The sequence below is a fragment of the Accipiter gentilis genome, chromosome 11, assembly GCF_929443795.1.
Source record: "Accipiter gentilis chromosome 11, bAccGen1.1, whole genome shotgun sequence".
Lineage (NCBI taxonomy): Eukaryota > Metazoa > Chordata > Aves > Accipitriformes > Accipitridae > Astur > Astur gentilis.
In genome coordinates this window covers 20,010,340-20,026,392 of record NC_064890.1, presented here as the reverse complement: position 1 = coordinate 20,026,392, position 16,053 = coordinate 20,010,340, and positions in this window count along the sequence as shown.

Genomic DNA, 16,053 nt, shown 5'->3' with positions numbered 1-16,053 from the left:
CCACTTCCTTCCCACATGTGTATTACCCCAGGTTAATAGTAAAAGTTGGACTCATTTAACAATTTTAGGATGGTGAGAAAAGCACTGAATTGCAGTAAGAATTATCGATGCCTATGTAGTCCAACACAATATCCCTCCCATTTCTCTTGATATAACACCTAGCCATTTGCATCAGCTTGAACCTTCCTCAAAACTGACCTTTATTTTCAGATTTTTTTTAAGAAGTTTGTTATGAAGTGACAGTTTTAATATTATATTTATTATTTATTTAATATTATGAATAATCAGAACTGTGAGGTGGATAAATGAAAACACAAAATAAATAAGCTTGCAAATATAGAGGGGGTAGCTGTTGAATATGGGAGACAAATATATTTGGTTTGGAAAAATAATCTATTCTAGCCTCATCCTCCTATAATGGCAGTTGATTTTTTGTTATTTAATTCTCAGGTTATCTGTTCTGGTTTTGAGCTAGTTTAACTGCTGATATAAATTCACCTAAAGAAGATAGTGTTGACATTAAAAAAAAAATTGATAAAGTTGATAGGAGCACAATTTTTACACAAATGATGATTGCTAACTGCAGCCAACATGATAGTCACAAGGGTGAGATGGAGAGCTAAGCAGAAACATCTCAAAGGAGCCATTCAATTAAAAAACCCCAACCTGTGAAATATCGGCTAGTGTAAAATGATGTACATGTCTTCAATGATTTTTTTTTTTTTTTGCCTGCTTCTTGCATTTCACTGCATATGTACAATCAGTTTCACTTCATCTCTGCATAATCAGTTAGATACGCATGGCTTTTTGTGTGGCTGGAAACACTCACCCTCCTCCTACCTTCCTGCCCTACTACCTCCCCTCGTTTTTCAGGAGTTCATGTATTACAAAGACTCCTGTAGCATAATAGAAAAGAAAAACTGAACAGATGAATATTTACAGGGTGTTTATAAGGTGGGATGTGATCTTTCCCAAGTATTCTAAAATTGAAATATTGGTAGAAAACACAATTCTGGAATATAGCCCAGTGAATGCCTGTAGATTATTTTAAAAGTTGGGTGAAAATGTATATAAAAGTATATAAACCAATACGATGATTACTATTCAAAAGTCTGCATCTGATACTTTCCTCTCAGGGCAGTTTAATTACAATAGGAAATAAATCTGGTAATTCAAGTTCTTCTTTAAAATTAAAAAGAAAATGTAAAGAATTGCTACATGGTACAGCATGGACAACTGAGCTATATGTACAGCAAGCAAGAACAAGATGGATGCCCAGGGACTAAAGACACTTTAACTGCTGTATGCGGTGTCTGTGGCAAGGTGTTGGCAGTGGAGGGCTGCAGCGGTGGCCTATGTGAGAAGCAGCAGGGGCTGCCCTGTATCAGACCCAGCCAGTTCTAGGTGGTTCTATCCGGCTCCAATGGATCCACCATAGGACGCAGCTGAGCCCATCAGCCATGCTGGTGGTACCTCTGGGAAAACATATTTAAGAAAGGGCAGAAAACACCACACAGGCAGAGAAAGAGCAAACAGAAGTGGTGAGAAACAACAGTAGGAATGACAAAGTCAGAAGCAGAAGAGGTTCTCTGTGGTCCCAGCGCAGGTATTCACAGCAGGCCATGCCAAACCCATGTTGCAGCAGAGAAAATGTGTGAGGAGGAAGGAGCTGCAGAGAAAAATCCCTGTTTACTGACCACGCTCTCCCCATCCCTCCTGCACTTCTCGGGGCAGGGGATGGTAGTGATGGAGTAAAGCTGAGCCTCAGAAAAGGCTCAGGAAAGTTCTTGTTTTATTGTTTGTCTTTTTGTTTCTCACCAACCAAACCTATTTAAATGGGCAATAAATTAAGTTTATTTTTGCCAAGTCCAGTCTATTTTGCCCACACTTCTAAATGATAAGCAGCCTCCATGTCTTTATCTCAACTTATGAGATTTCTCATTACTGTTTTTTTCCTATTTTATCTCCCTTTCTGCTGAGTGGAGGGAAATGACTGGCTGGGTGGGAGTCTGGCTGTTAGCCAAGGCTAGCCCACCAAGACCATTTCAGTTGTTAACCAAAACTATAAGCCATTATGCACATACGAAATATATTCACTTCCCCTAAAGGCTTGTAATCTGCAAGAGGAAAATCAGTTTTAACAATGACACTAGAACTTCAGCAAGTATGTTCTCAATTTCCTCATCACAAGCAACAGAGTCTAATTCTGTATTAGCTTAAAAATATAAGCTTAAAAAATTTCAACTTTTATAAAGCTTAGACGTTAATAGTTACTAATGTAGTCAGTATCTCATTTTAGCTCCTTTGTTCATTGCTTCTTTTTCATCCCTACAACCCATGAGAAATGTGTTCTATTGAAGCTAAATGTAATCTGTTACAAATATATAAATACAATAATTTAGGAGTACAAACTTCATCTTTATCAGAAAATACAGAGCGTTTGACCTAAACTGACCTACCCGGGATATTTATAAGCAGAAAGACATATTTTAGAACCTCAAGACCTGTGTGCAAGTCATATTAAAAAAATGCATTTTCTCTGTTTTATAAATGAACTGATTCATCCTCTGTGAGCATGGTTTTCAATGGTACTCTGTGGAGACCTCTACTGTGTTTGTCTGGGTGAAAACTGATCTGTGTGTCAATTCCTTTTCATTTTCTTTTCAGAGTTAATTAGGAAGTATTAAGTATAGAGGAGGGCAGGGGGTAAAGAATTTTATGAGACATATGCCAAACAGTTCTACAGCTATTCTAATTAGATTTAACTTCCAAAGGCATATAAAAAGGAGCCAACAGAGGGAGGTTATTAGAAGAACTGTGCTAAACAATTTAACAGTCATTTGGAAGCTGAAGAAATAAAGTGCATATTCCAGTGTTTTTTATTTAATAAAATAACACAACTCTGTTTTGCCTCGCTTTATTTCTAAAGAAAAGTTGACCAAATGTTTGGGAAGCATGAGTAGAGAGCTCTTGTTTTATTTTTAGCAGCCAAAATATAGGAGACTGAGAAATGCTTACTGTCCAGTAATGGGTGTACTTCCCTAGGCTTGGAAATTAACACACAGGTGACACTGCAAAAGAGTAAGCAAAAACCAAAACTCTCTACAGTGCCTTGAAGAGTGCAGAGACTAAGCTAGACTCAACCATTATCAGGATTTGGTCCAATATACCTGATCTGTTTTGCAGAAGTACTGAACGATTCAGTCCCTATTTATTGCAACATTACGAATGGCAGGGGCTTGATGAAGACTGGCAGAAGTATTAGATTTTTGCCAAATGTGATTTTATTATATGTTTATTAACAAACAAGGCAATTTTGAGAGACCACCTGTCCTGGAAGCAGGGAGAGAGAGAAGAGAACAGCTGCCTTGAGCTATCGCCAGCTGTCTCCCCATTTTAATGCTCAGATCCAGAGTCAAATGACTGTGCAGAGCCCTAATGGATTTACAGAGCAACCTGCTTAGGACAGACTACTCCCAAGGTAACTCTTGTCTCACCTCAAGACTTTCCCTTTGGAATCATTTCACAGACCATGATGGTCAAAAGAATTGAAGCCTCGTTAATTTCTGAACATCCTATGGCACTGAGATGGCAGATAGGACTCTCTGTGAAGCTATAACCCCATACTGAGACAGTAAGACAGAAGATTTTCTTCAATTTGGCAAAGCCATAACAAGAGAAAAGCAAGGTGAGGCAAGCCAAGGCAATGGAAAATACGTGCTACTGTATGAAAAAGAAGAGGGTAAATGGTAAGGCCTCAATACCACCATTTCTCCAGTGGTATATTTACATGGTGACACCTATTCAAGATTTGTTTTCGAATATGTAGGTGCCATGGTTTCATTCTACAAGCAGCTTCACAGGCATGGTATTCTTGTACCTAACCCTGTCATACTATAATTGTGATTTCCAAGATATCAAGGTCTATAAATGATATCTAAGAAAAGAATAATGAAAAAGCAATGCAAAATGTCCTATTGTGCTGGAGCAATCGGCTGTGTCGTGTTTAGTTGCTGGCTGGGGTTAAACCATGACACCTATATATTATCCTACTAGTCCTGGGATTCTTTTTTACTGTCTATTGTGAGGAGCAGGGTTTAAGAAATAGGAAGCTAAGACTATCTAAAAAGTTCAAACGCCTGCCTAGCCTTCTATCCAATCTGAAACTCTGGCATGTACTCAGGAAAAACAGACAGCTAGAAGAGAATTATAATCCCTCAGCTTCCAAAAAGCCTTTTCTTCCATGATTTTTTAAACATTTTTGAACCTCTTTACATTCTCAGTGAGTTCCACAGATTTTTATATCTTGTATGAAAATACACCAACTAAACCTGCTGCCTAATCCTTTATTCATCTGCCTCAGTTCTCTAGTAAAACTGGGTAATAAACATGTGTAGTTCATCTTTTTAATGCCATCTGTGATTTTAGAAACCTGCATCTTTCTGTCTTCTAGTTTTCTCCTTCCCAGGAGGAAGAGTGATTGCCTTTTAATCTCTCCTCATACAGCAACCTTTTCATATCTTTGATCATTTTCTTGCTTTCCTTTCTTTCTTTTTTTGTTCTATGCATCATTTTTGAGATGGGAGGACGAGACCTACATGCAATGCTAAAGATAGTGAAAAAAAAAGGGTTTCCACAGTGGCATAATGGAATTTTCTGTTTTGTTCTTTATTTCTTTCTTAATAATACCTGATGTCCAGTTTGACTTTTTGAGCACTGATGTTCTCTTAGCTAATATTTTCAGAACACAATCTGCAATGACTCCAAGATCTTTGGACTCATCACAGTCTTTGGATAACTGGGATTATTTTCCCTGTGTGAACAACAGACATTGCATTTTATTCGACATTTTACTGCCCTTGCCCTTTCCTCCAGATCCCTCATCAAACTCATAGTTCAAATGAAAATATAAATAAACAACTTCTGTATACACAGGATTTGTGCTTTTCTATCCATCTTAAATGCTTCACTGGTTTTCACTCTTCAGTAGAAGGCCAACCTAAAGGCATCATCCTGTATCTTTCCAAATGTGCTCCTTCTGTTTTTTTTTCCTAATCAAAGCCCTATGCCTGTGGTGGGTCTCCTGCTCTCAGCTGTACTCAATTTTCTTTCACTAATGAACATGTTGTCTGTGTGTTCAACACAGAGCAGTCTCTCAGTGCATACACTGAGCCTTTGCCCTTCCTATCTTCAAAAAGTCAGAAGATTCAGATCAGCTGTGCACTGGCTGATCAACACCTTACATTTTAGGCACTGTGCACTGGCTATGTCATCTGTTCTGAAACTGGATTTTGGGTGGCAGGCCTACGGTTTATATTCATGCTTCCAACTCAGGTTTCCCATGACCTGATGTATCATTTAAGTGTTATGTGGTAGAGCAAATAGAACTTTCTGCTTTAAGTTATCTTCTTGACTGTAGCAGGGTTTACACAGTATAACCCAAGGGAGTTCTTTCTGAAATTCTGCAAGGAATAAAATATCAAAAATACAAACATGAAATTACCCGTTCTGACTTGCTGTCTTGAGAGTTAAGATCACTGTGATTCTGCTAAAACTGTTCCCTCTCAAGCTGCCATTCTTTAAAAATGTCCGTTGCTTCAGTACAGGTAACATTTTAGATTCATAGCAGAGTTTGAAAAGGGTTTTTTTTTGTGCACAAATCAGCTTCTGAGGGCTGCAGAATTCCTATAAGAATTTGTCTAAGACAGAACTAGGAAAACACAACTGTGCTTGCCTTTAATAGACACCAAATAACGTTGTGTGGAAATGAAGAACACTGTTTCACTTATGTTTGTCTTAGGTTTGACCATTGGTATTACCAAATGCCAGGGAGTGGAACATTATTTTCTGTCAGCAGCATCTGTCTCCTTGGCAAATTCCTCAGCCAATTATACTGGCAGCTTTGGAGTATCCTCCATGTCTGTCATGTAGCTACCCTTGTCCTTGCAATGCTGTTTTATAGTGATTCAATTTGTTTCTGAATAATGTCTGCAATTTTTATGTGATTAAGCTTCAACACAAATCACTTATGAGATCTCTAAGCCAATCTTTTTATGGCAATATGCAGTACTTATTAACTATTGACATTCCCCCTACGAAGCATTTATCAAAATAAATAAGAATTGCAATACAAATTGTTCCTTTGCCAGCCTGGAAATATTCCAGCCTTTACATTGATACAGTCCTTTGTGAATATTCCTAGTTTCTACTTAGAGTTACACATTTTTCAGTTGTTGCAGTCAAGTTTAAGTCATGATAGTCTCATTTCCTATCAGTTAATCTATGCAATTAAAATCCCATGCAACATGCTTGATGTTATGTCTAACCAGATGACTCTGTGTAACTCGTTAGATAATAGTTTGCTTTTATATCCATCATCTACGTATTCTTGGAGATTAACCATTTAAAAGATGCTTGCAAAAGCTTTGCATCCCAGATTGAAAGCTGAATCCTCACTGGTGATAAATATGTAGAGCTCAATTTATATTCATTTGAGAATCTGTCATTTAAGTATTAAAAACAATTACGTTATTTCCTTGTGTTCACATATAGCAATAAGTAAAATATAGATTTGTAAAAGATCTAGCACAAAGATTTCCCAACAATCAGGATTAGAGTTTTAGAAGAGCATCGGCCTAAAATAACTTAAACCCCTACTTTCTACTGTTCTCAATAGGTTGATTTGAAACTCTTTATGTTCTTTTAGTAAATAAATTCCCAATAAAAATAACGTTTCCCATGGAATACTGCCAGATATTTTTTTAAATATTTCTGTATGTGAATATAGGAGGGAACCCTGTATCAGCCTCAAATAATCCAACATCTCATCAAAATTCCTACTGATGTCATGGAGAATTAAGTACTTTAATTCTTTTGAAATCCTGTCAAACAACTATTGCGTAGTTATATACCTAAACACTTGTAAAATAGTTGTTCAGATTTTAAAGTTTTTTCAATTATCTGAATTACTAAATAAAAAATCCATAATTTAAAAAATTAACATATTCATAAATCAATTTTTTTCAACATCAAATGGGCTGATGAAGTTACATATTGTTGAATTATGGGCCACTATTTTCCATATATTAAAACATTTTTTAAAATTAAAGAATACCCATTTTTCTTGTATTAAGGGTCTTAGAAATAATAGTTATGAATCATGTATAAAAAGAAATCAGACAATTTAAAAATTTTTAGTTTTTATAAAAGGAATAAGGATAACAGCAGTATAAGACCTCAAGCATAATGTGTTAGTTGTAATGTTAAGAAAGATATATTTATGTTAACTGACTCATTGGTTTGAAGGGAATGTAGGAGCAAAATTAAGGATGTCTTAGCATTAAAATGTGTAAGATGTTTACAATTTTAATTTTTTATAACAGATTTTTGAAGTAATCATGTAAAATCAAAATAAGATTACTATTATTCTCTCTCTATTACTATTATCTTACTATTACTATTATCTATTATGATCAAGTAATAGAAAGCATACCAAACATATAATGGAGAATACATCCTATGAGAAATGCTTACAAATTTTTAGGTGAAGTAGATGTTCTCTGGGTGTAGGCACATTTATATATGCTATTCCTTCCAAAATTTAAGGTGCATGATATGAGATATTTGCCTCACTCTTGATAAGGTGGTGACATTATGATGATAAATGGTAATATCTTTAAGGTATTTAAGTTATTATGATATGCAATTAATTTGTACAATAAAACATTTTTATTTTTGTTATGTTTATTTTTAGTGGAAATATCCAATTTTTAAAATGTGATTGAAGGAATTAGAAAAAAACCCAGAGTCTTAATTACCACAATCAATTGGTCACCAGTGGCCTACAGACCATATTTTAGGACATGCAAATTTAGATGTCCCAAATTCAGCCTCTTGGAACAAAATTTAAAAGTTGTCTTTTGTAATGGATCAGTAGTTGTAAATCAATACATTCCTCATTAAATTCATTGCTACATTTATTTATGCCAGCAAAGCTTAACCCTAAAGTATTTAAAAATCAACTAGTTAATGTCTGGATCCAATGTCAAAGTTTGTTTAAGGGTGAATGCTGACTTTGATCTCACTCGAGTTGTTGTTATCTCTGTATCCTACTGCAGCTTTGTTCTTTCCCCATCCTGACTCCATCCTGTAGGAGTCATTTGCACTGCTGGATTGCTGTGGCAACAGAGGGACCCTAAGATGGGTACACTCCGGAGATAAGCCTCCGACCTTTTTCTCACCCACATCCTTGTCTTCCTCCCTCACAGTGCATCCCAGGCTGCTGAGCAGGAAAGCATTTTTCATTTCATGGGACTTCCATGTTAATAAAAAAAAAAAAAAAAATCACTGAAAACATTTAGTGCCTTGAAAACATTTTAGATAGTAGCATTTGCTTACCTACCATACCTCCTGTATGATTCAGATACAGCAACAAATTCCAGGATGACTTAGCTGGATTCCTAAACAGGTGTATGAGAATTTCACACATGCTTGCTGTTTGTTATTTGGTTAGGCTGCCTTTTAGATATTTCAGATTAATCTACAAACATTCCAAAAAGACAGGAAAAACAAATGCATCGTTTTCAAAATGTGCAGCAAGAAAGCAGTAAATATCTGCTTAGTTGGTTAGAAATGATAAAATTTTATGCCCCTCCCTGCCCCCCAAGTGATTGAGGTCTGCAAGGTAACCATGTGCTAGACCCACTTTATCAACTTCTGTCTGGATATAGAATTTCTCTGCCACAAACCAGAACAGTTTTCAGTAGTGAGAAATCTGGTTATTACTATTTTTAAGGTTACACTTTCATTGTGTAGAGCAAAAGGCTAACAGCTTGTAACACTGTTTGAAAACATTGCTTGCAGATGGCATCTCTTGCAAATTGCTATTGTATCAGTATGTAATGCTCTTAAAGTTCTCTATTCTGTTAAAATTATTGAATAGTTTTGCTGTGATTAATCAAAACTGATCGAATAAATGTACAGTTTAAAAAAGATTTGGACTACATATCAAAAGTGAAAACTGAACAAAATTAATTCATAGAAATGTGTCTGAGCAAGTGGAGAGAGAAACAAGCTGCATGTAATATAGAGAGAGGGAAAGAAGCAGGGGAAGACAGAAAAAAAACTGAGAAAACCTTGCTCAAACATTCCATAATTTCATAAAGACATATCAGTACCAGAAAACAACCAATATCCAACCAATTTGTCTTTCAAGTGATTAAGAACATATCCTTTCCAATTCTTCTTTGTTTGTTAATGTGAAGAAAAAAGATTTTGCTACATGATTTAACTGTGAAAAAAAAGTCATCTTTGTGGTTGGTAGAGTACTTTATACTTGAGAAAAAAATAACGTTTTTCTGTTTCCAGTTCATCATTTGTGTTTCTGACTTCAGATTTCATATGCTTAAGAAGATTTGTGTGTGTTGCATATGATTTTGCTACAGCTTGCTCATACGCTTGATAAAAGAAGTGAAGAATTACATAGATACTTATCAGCACGTAAATGAAACAGAGGAAAGAGTATATAGAATTTAAATGTGGGGATAAAAAACAAGCCCTTGTGTGCTCATACTCCCAGTAATTGCATTAGCAACAGCTTGAATTCAGAAAGTGCTTTATGTAAAAAGGTATAAAGGACCACCTTTGTAATGCACTCACTAAGAAGAAACTAAATGAAAAGACTGTAGAGAATTGTCATGGCATGCATGAGTTCAGACTGTTCTCCCAAACAGGGATTTAATACCTCTTTTTCCTCGTTCACCCAGCAGCAATAAATACAATACACTGTTCAGCCAGACACCCTTTTACTTACTTAAGTACTTTTCTTTGATTTCATAGGCTGTCACAATTAGTATTTCTGGTCTGTAAAATGGATGTTCGGGTAACTAGCCCTTGCTTTTTTCATCATTTATGTAATCTATGTACTTCCCTGAAGAAAGTAACTGTCCTAAGCATTTAAATACAAAGTTTTTGAAAATGAATGTCTAAAGAAAAAACAATAAATCTGTAATCGTTCCTATTATCATTCCCATTTCTGTTCCTACAGCTGAGGTACTAAGATCCCAGGCCTCAAAAGTATTTGAATACATGATGCATTATTTTCCTTTATCATAACCCAAACCAGAAGTGAAAGCTCTCTATTATTTGCCTGAAACTTCCATTCAAATATTGCTCCATATGATCCAAAATCCAAATATAAGATTTTCATTTTTTACTCTAGCAGGTAAACCTTATTGATAACAACTGCCTCTCCTGACAGCTTAGTCTGTGGGATGGCCATAGGTCAGCTTGCCTCTTCTGCAGCTCACTTTCTTCTCACTTCCCTGCAGTTCCCACCCCTGTAACCCATGACCTGGGACAGGCCTGGAGGTCACCCACCAGGACAGGTTGTCCCTCTGTACGGCAAGTCTTCAGCATTACAGAGTGTACTCTAGCCTAAGCTTTCCAGCTTACTGTCTTTCTGTGGCCTTATAGCTACCTTTAGCCATCGATATGTTATTATATTTTTAAATCCATATTTGTGCCCTAATTTACTGCTCAGAATCACAGAATAATGTAGGCTGGAATAAATCTCTGAGGATCACCTAGTTTCCTCATCATAGGAACTACCCTGTATTTGAGCAGAGATTCATTACGGCTTCCAAACTCTTTGGTTTAGGGCAGGGTTAGCTCAGAAAGGTGCAGTGGAATTTATGTCTTTATACAGCATAGGCAGACATGAGAGGCACTGGAGGTGCTACATGCTACCTGAGACAGGTACCAGCTGTGGATGTCAGAGTACGGCTGTTTGCCAGTACTCTTGACAGTGTCAGTGCCTGTCTTAGTGAAACCTGCTCTCCTGATCCACTGCTTCAGGTCCACTTCAGGTACCACGAAGGGACTGGCGTGCAGTAAAAAGGAGGGGAGGCAACCTTATCGCCAGATTCACAGATGGCAAGTGCCTGTCTCAGATGTAAGAATGTGTTGCAAGTTTTCACCCAGAGTAAATCACATAAACTATCTGTGGTTTAAACTGGCGTACGTGACTTTGCATTGGAGCACATTGCTGGAGAAATCTTCTTTAAATATCCAATTTTATTGGGCTCACGTGGGAAGAAACTGATCGTCAAACCCAGTGACTATGCTTCCTTATTCAGGTAGGATAGTGCCAAACTAAAGCCCAGAGCTCAAGTGGTGTATTATATTCAAAGGTAAGTACCTTGGAATATCTGATTCTTTGCTCTTCTGAAATGATTGTTTCAAACTTTAATTAGAATCAAAAACGCTGGGCCGCCTGAAGAGGAATGTTTCCAGCAGGCCGAGGGAAGTTCTTCTTCCCATCTGCTCAGCACTGGTGAGGCCAAACGTGGATCACTGTGTCCAGTTCTGGGCTCCTCGCCACAAGAGAGCCATGGACGTACTGGAGAGAGCCCAACAAAGGGCCACTAAGATGATGAAGGGACTGGAGCATCTCTCCTACGAGGAAAGGCTGAGAGAGCTGGAACTGTTTAGCCTGGAGAAGAGAATGCTCAGGGTGGATCTTATCAATGTAAATACCTGAAGGGAGGGTGCAGAGAGAATGGAGCCAGGTTCTTCTCAGTGGTTCCCAGTAACAGGACCAGAGGCCATGGGCACAAACTGAAACACAGGAGGTGTTTTCTGAAAATCAGGAAACACTTTTTTACTGTGAGAATGATGGAAAACTGGCAAGGGTTGCCCAGAGAGGTTGTGGAATCTCCCTCCTTGGAGATATTCAGAAGCAATCTGGACATGGTCCTGGCTAACTGGCTGTAGGTGGCCCTGCTCGAGCAGTGGGGTTAGACCAGATGACCTCCAGAGTTCCCTGCCAACCTCAACCGCTCTGTGATTCTGTGACACAAGAATAAAATCTGTGTCTTTGCCGTGTCCAGCAAAAACCAGATCTCCTTCAAAACTCAGCATTAACATACCAAATTGACTGCCAGCTCTTTCATTCTGTTTTCACTCCTTCCCATCAAGCCCCTCATGTCTGCATGCAGTATGCATATCTGATACATACTTTGGTATTAGCAGAGGTATCAGATGTTTTTTGTCAGCTCAAAATTTTGCTTCAGGACCTTTTGTGTCACAAAAGGTGAAAGACTTTTTTCTGAATTTGACAAACCAGTGCTACAATTTACTGGAGCAACTCTCCTATCAAGACAGACTGAGCAAGTTGGGGTTGTGTAGCCTGGAGTAGAGAAGGCTCTGGGGAGACCTTACAGCAGCCTTCCAGTACCTAAAGGGGGCCTACAGGAGAGACAGGGAGGGACGCTTTAACAGGGAGTGTAGTGATAGGACAAGGGGTAACAGTTTTAAACTGAAAGACGGTAGATTTAGATTAGATATTAAGGTAGTTCTTCCCTGTGAGGGTGGTGAGGCACTGGCACAGGTTGCCCAGAGAGGCTGTGGATGCCCCATACCTGGAAGTGTTCAAGGTCAGGTTGGATGGGGCTTTGAGCAACCTGGTCTAGTGGAAGGTGTCCCTGCCCAGGGCAGGGGGGTTGGAACTAGATGATCTTTAAGGTCCCTTCCAACCCAAACCATTCTAGGATTCTATAAGCCATTGAATAGGGAATTTTCTACAAATAATGAAATATATACAATTGAGAAGATTTAATTTTATTAGTTTAAAAAAGTAATCGTAAGAAAGCTGAGGTTCATTACAATAATCCTCTTCTTCCTTCCCCAATCAAATAAAAACTGAAGAAACAGTAAAACCTCGAAGTAAGACAGTACTGACTTCAGTTTGGATTTATAGGCATGACCAAAATCAGTTTAACTTAAGTGGTTAATAGGATAACTCAAGGAAATCAAAAGAAATTATATGAGATCAGTGAAAAGCATCTGTCACCAAAATATATCAGAAGCAGCTCTTATTACCAGCACCAGAATGGTACAAACTTGGTTGATTGCTAATGTCGTATCAGCTGTGCACAAAATATGACCACTACCCCCCTAGAAAAAAAGATTTTAGTTTTTATTTTGGAGAGTTCCAAATCAATATCTGATAGGTATCTTGGGTGTTGGTAATTTATTTTAAAAATTATAAAGTATTTTTGAAAAAAATGTGTTCAAGTTTTTTGAAAAATAAACAGAAAATAAGGATATCTTTCATATTATCTCTCTGTAGACTAACAGACAGTGTTATTCTGTATTCTCTGTAGACGAAGCCACACAAAGATTTCTTCTATGAAATGTATTGGTTACCTTTGCAAGATGTTTAATAGTTTCAGCTGTGAACAGCTGTTCCACTGTTTCTCCAAACTAGATTTCTAGGGCCAGTCACTGGGCTGATCTATCATTCACAATTTTGCATATGCTTGTTGGTTAATTTTCTGGATTTTGCCCCTTAACATATTTTACCTTCAACATTTTCACCTTTATAATAAAACCTCCACAGTCAACACACTGTTGTTAGACTTTTAGGGACCTTTGTTGCTCATTTTAAATAAATATGCATTTAACATCTAATCTTTTTTGTTAGCCTTCACTTTTGTGTTATGGATAAAGAAAATAAGCTATTTGTCTCTATATACCTAAGTTAAGACAGGGATTTAGAGCTTGAATTTTAGATCCCTTGAACAATTCCAATTTTAGATTAAGATCCTAAACTATTTTACATTAAATAAATCACCCTAATCCTTTTTTAAAAAAAAGAAAATCCAGGAAATTTAAAGAATGAGGTACACCCATATTTACAACTGAAATTGTTGGCTTTTTGACGCTTTTTATAAAATAGAATCAGCCGAAGCTTAGATAAAATTTAGCATTAATTTGTTTCTGTTCTAAACAACAAAAGGTTTTCTGACCCTAAAAATACAGATTGTAGTTTTAAAAAGATGGCAACTGGGAAACTGGTATAAAAGAGATCTGAGAAAAATATTACAAGTTCCCTACCTTTCCCCACCACAATATATATTAATGGAAGAGTAATTTAACTATGTAAAGAAGCCATATTTATGAAAAGAACAGTAGTGGTGAAAAAGACCTCAATTTTTACCTACCAGTTTGAACAACAAATAAGTTGTTTTTAACCAGCCTCATTAAAAAATTTTCTGAAACTAGAAAAAATGCCAAGTGAGAGATATGTTAATTGCTTTTAAGTTGTTGATGGTTAAGTTTATATTGTCAGTAATACCAAATAGCCCAGGTGAAATTAGAGATGTTTTTGCATTGAAAAAAAAAAAATTGAAGAGAAAATAAAGATGAAAAAAATGCCTACCAAAAATCTATATGTACTAACTCATGTTAATGCAAAACTAATGCTCATTTCAAAACACAAACAATTACTATGCTGAATTTCGTTACTGTGCAGAAACAAAATATTAATGTATGCAGGGTATCATCTAAATGGTAACGAATGTTAACTCAGAGGAAACTAATCCCCTACAGTATCTTAGAGACGCTTTATCTTTTTTTTTTAACTTTGCATCTTTAGTGGTGAGGTTATTCTCTGTATTACTTTTTCAGAGCAATTAAAACAATTATTAGGTGTGCTCTGCATACTACCTGTAACTCAAAATAAATTAAAGGAAGTTACTTTTATCTTTTTTTCATTTTGTATTAAGTGTATATATTGAACCTGTGATCATTGCAGCAAAATGTGACTGATGCTTCCCCCCCCCCCCCCCCAATACTGTTTTGTGAGCTGTAGGAGCAAGACATTTCATTGTTTATATGTCATCTCCTTGGAACACTTTTGTTGTGAAGATATTTCAGCTTGATTTAGCTTTTAAATCCAAGAAGAAAGCTTAGTTTCTTGATGTAGCCGTAACTGTTCATTGAATTAATGTCAGAGATGTTACTTCCAAGTGTATTTCTTTGGTTTCATTAGTTTTATTATGTTATGATGCCCAAGCGGTGCAGTAAAAAAGCTGATGGTATACAACAGTGTCTGGGCCAAAGTAGACAAAAAGCACACAGAATATTCTGCTATTTTTTTGAGCACTCAGTCCTAGAAATGCACGTAAAAACTACATGAGTATCAGTCCAAATATTATATGCAGATATTAAAAAAAAAAAAGTAGTCTTTTTGCTCTTATTGCTTTCCTAATTAGTTTCAGTCCCAAGGCAACCAATTAATTAAATCCTTTGAAAATGAACTTCTCCCCTTCTAAATTCATTCAAGCCCTTATTTTCCCCAGTCTTCAGGCTTTACATGCCCAGTTTCAAATTTTAAATCACTTGTAAATTTTACAAATAGAAAATGTCCTTATATTTTTTAATGCTTTTAATTTTAAGAGTTTTAAAACAAACCAAAATTTTTTTTTTTTTTTCAGTTTTCCTTCAAAGTCTTCATTCTATTTAGGGAAATATATATATAGATACCTATCTCATGAAAAAGCAAACTACAAAGAAGTTTGAAGTTGAAAGCAAAGGAAAAAAAAAAATGTGTTTTTTTCCTATGGAATTTTTGTGTGTGTCTGTAGGTTTCTGCTCAGTAAATAATAGCAAAAAAAAAAAAAAAAAAAAAAAAAAAAAAAAAAAAATCAGACTTTGAAACAAATTCATTTCTAGGTAGTTAATAATATTTCACTTTTTTGCATACCTTAGACACATATGAACTTTAGAGAAAAACAGGGAAATGAAATTAAGTCCTCTAATGTATGTGTATCTGCATGCAGTCTCTGATTCCATCATTTACTATTTCTGTTTCCAAAGTATCACTATGTGGAAGCCTGAAGTGAGGTGTTATAACCGGTACGTAGCATTCAGTTTCAACAGTCATATCACTGCTTTACGTGTAACTCTCATAAGACTGAGGATACAAACTACTGTAAGATTGTCTATAAGCGAAGACTGAAACGATTCCAATACTATAGAGCCCAGCACTGGCAAAACAGTTTTGAATCTAGTTTGTGACTTGACTAAAAGTGCTGCAATATTTTTATGAATAAAAAAAAAAAAAAAAAAAAAAAGCATGAAGACTTAGCCATTATGTTCTATAACTAATGATGCCATGCTCTGTGCTATATAATCCTAATATACAGGAAGCTTTTTGGATGTTTATAAGTTCAGAGTACACTTGATATAAAGAAGAACAATTAGGCAAGA